Here is a 3738-nt window from a genome sequence, read left to right as displayed (position 1 = left end):
AACAGACCCGCCTCCTGCGACGTTTCTGTGTGTGTGTGTGTGTGTGTGTGTGTGTGTGTGTGTGTGGCTGGGTGGGTGTGGCTGGTGGGTGTGAACAATACTTACCATGAGGCCTATCTCCTGAACACCCTGAACCACCTGTCCAATACAGGTCTCCCAAAACGTCCTCTTGCAAGACTGAAGCATCACACGCATTGACCGAGCCAATCACAGAAGCAATTTTCTTTTCTTTAGGATTTCGAAATGCTGAAAGAGTGCTGTATTGTACTTATTCCTGACATTGGCAGCTGCGGAGTGGCAGGCCTGGGCACTTCCATAGTAATAGAAAGGTCCATGTACAGATTGGTGGCCCATCAGTCCAGGCCACTGACAGAACTCTTGCTATCAGACAGATACTGATTTAATAAGCCATGCAGAAGATATAACTACGAAGTGAAATATCCGTCACGCGCGTGAGTAGGTTTGGATATAAAATATAACAAGCTTAATTGTGGTAACATCTAATAGGAACTCGAAGGGAAAGAAATACAATTATCTGACTCAGGTCTCACGTTCGAAGTTTCCCTGATCGATGCAACAACAACAACAAGAACGTTAATCAAGGAAATGTGTTTAGTTGTACTAATAATCTGACAATCATGTGTCAATGCCTTCTTCTTGCTGTTTTATTCTGTACATTTGAAGATTGAACTTGCATATATTCAAGGTGTACAGTTTGATGATTTGACATATATGTGAGGGGTCTGTAAAAAGCTCATGAGCAATGTGTATTATGACAAAATTATACATGGATTTCAAAAACGTTTTGCACCAAAATAAACCCATGCTTGTTCAACCCTCTCCTGCAGGTACTCTGGCTGTGCTTGGCTTTTGCTCTTCTACCTACCTTCCTGGACCTTATTCGAGCTTACTTTTCGATGGTGAGTTCAAATATGACCCTTTCTCTGTGGTCTGCCTTCACCCTTATCGACCGCACAGCACCCCAGCCTTCCTCCATGTAAACCACTCAGACCACGCGTCCACACAGCAGCCCTCTGCTTCGTAACAGTGCAGCCCGTGCCCATCCCTCTGGCTGGGGTACGCTCTCAGCAGCCAGAGGCCAGCCACGCTGCATCCTAGCAGTCTCTGTCCTCGGTGGGTCCTAAAATTAGGGCCTTCACTCAGACTAGAGGAGACATCCCCCAGCTGCCGCGAGCCCTCCCCCTGCCCAGCCCCACCTGCCTCCTCCTCCTTCCCATTTTGCACCAAGAAGTGATGACAGGTAGCCCCCTGGCGGCTGAGCCCGAGATGAGCAGGCTCCTCTTCCTGTAGGAAGGAGATGAGGCTTTTTGCTCAGACAGCCAGGGAGCCAGAGGCTACCCAGGGCTGGACCACCTTATGCTTCAGGCGCCCTGGTGCCAAGGCCGCAGGTGCACCAGGGTTCGCCGTGAGCCTGCATCTGTGAGCCGGGCGGCTTTCTGGGCTTCCAGACAAGTGGATCCTTGGGCCGCAGGACAGTGGAGTTGCCTTGGCCATCACTTGTGTGCGGTGATGCTGGGTGAACAGCGACTTCGGTGGCAGCGCGTCTGCCCCTGAATCTGCTTCAAGTCCCCCACGCCCTCGGACCCAGCCACAGCCAGAGCTAGGGGTTAAGTCTCCCAAGGTTAAACTGAAGTAGGTCCCACACGTCGGGCCACGGGACATCACAGTGGGCTGCGAAGTCGCACCAGAGCCCATCACGTCCCCTGCCAGGTAACGTGCAGGGGAACCCGAGGAGGGGGCGGGCTTGTCCCCTCACACCTCAGCCTGTCCTCCCCCTCTGGGAAGTAGCGGGTGTTTCTACAGTGGGGGAGGGTGCGAAACGACTGAATGCCAGCCTACGCCTTCTGGGCACGGCTCAGTGTGGCGAGGAAACCACTGCACGTCCTGGCAGGAACACGGATCTGGAGCCCGTCTCCTGAGTGCTGTCTCCTAGGAGACCTGAGTGTGCATCATTACCATGGAGACCATCTCGCCAGCCGTGCTGCTGGAGGCGATTAGCACGGATCGTCAGTGGGGCTCGTCCAGGGGAGGGGAGACCATGAGCACGTGGCCGGGCCTCAGGGATGGAGGCGGAAGCCCAAACTTGAGGGCGGGCTGAGCTGAGCGGCTCCAGGCCTGCTCCAAGCCCGGCTGGGTTGCCATGTCCGGGGACGTCCCAGTGTGTTCCTTGTGCACCAGAGAACGGAGGCGCACGGCCGTGGGAGCAACAGTGGCCAGGAGCTCCTGAGAGCGGGAGGCCTCTTGCTCCCCGGGCGCTGCCCCACTGTGGCCTTCGTGCACCGGGTGCCCCGTGTTCCGGGTGCTCCGAGGAGGTGCTGCAGGGTGGCTGGCAGAGAACGCTCCCCGTTGTTTTCACTAGCTTTCTGGGACGCGATTTTCATACCGTTCCACAAAGCGCTGTCAGAGCCCATATTCCCGCCCTACGTATTACAGCAGGCTCTTACTAGGCCCCTTCTTGTGGGGGCCAGGCCGGGCCAGGGGGAGGGTTAGCACAGGAGCCCCAGCCTGGGAGGCGTGGTCCATGCCCACCCTGTTGGGACCGCCTGGCTGCAGGGAGGACGGCAGGAAACACCAAGGAAGTATTTCAGCTGTCTCCGTGGGCACAGCGAGGCGTGCCGGGGCAGTAAGCGGTGAGCCCTCCTGGCACGGTTTGGTAAAGGCCGAGAGAGGGAAAGGGAAGGAAGAGCTGTGGAGAGTGTGGCTGTTCCGCGTCAGGGAGGCGAGTGAAACCGTCCTGCGGTTTGGGGCAGGTGATGCGTGGCGCCTGAGCTACGAGACCCAGGAGACATGCTCTCCGGCAACCGGCTGTGCTCATGCGACACCGTCAGTGCTACATGGTGTGGCCCAGCCTTCGGGAGCTACTCGGGAAGGAGGCGTCCTGTCCCTCCACTTTCTGAAACCACAGCTCTTTCCCGGGTTGCAGGGTGGCGCTCTCGGGGAATTCTGAGATCACCTCTCCCCGGACCCCTCCCAGACCCCCGGTGCCATCTCTGCCGGCCCTGGACACCTGGTGGTTAGCTGTGCAGGTCACTGCTTTCCCGGCCGGCGGGGGACTTGCCATGGGAGCAGACTGGGTGCAGCTCGGCTAACCTGCTCACCACACGGCGCGATGCTGGAGCCAGTGTGGGCCCACGGGGATGTCCTTGGTTGAGCCTCGGTTGATGGACGACAGAAATGGCAGCCCAGATCATCTCTCCAAATAGAAAGAGAGTTACAGTGAAAATGCTGCGTCAAACCGAGGCTTCGTAGTATATTCCAAAACACCGAGAGGTAGCCGTATACGCAAAAGGAATGCTAAGTAATAATAGGATGCATATGCTCACCTGAGAGAGAGAAAAAGGAGAAATAGCGCCCGGGGACATGGCCACGCCACAGGCCCTTCTCCTCCTTTCTCCTCCTGGAGTTTTGGGCATGCACACGCATGTACCCAGTGCAATGTGCAAGCTGCAGAGTCTGGGATTTGAACCATGGCGGGCCATGTGGGAACCCAGCTCCTCAACCACATGCCACCTGCTGGCCCCAGTAATGGTCTAATTATAATTTCTCTATCAGATAATCAATTGAATTTGCCACATCACTTCTGAAAGGGATCTGTAGGACTCACTTTTTAAGTGACTTGCTGTTCTCGCGCCAGTGTCCCCGGCATGTAAACGGTGCGTGAGGCTCTGGGGAGGCTGCTCTCCTGCCTCGTGAGCGGCCGTGGCTACACCACCTCCA

The sequence above is a fragment of the Tupaia chinensis genome, unplaced genomic scaffold (assembly GCF_000334495.1).
Source record: "Tupaia chinensis unplaced genomic scaffold, TupChi_1.0 Scaffold144682_1, whole genome shotgun sequence".
In the NCBI taxonomy this organism is placed as follows: Eukaryota; Metazoa; Chordata; class Mammalia; order Scandentia; family Tupaiidae; genus Tupaia; species Tupaia belangeri.
Note: the sequence above shows the minus strand (reverse complement) of the source record.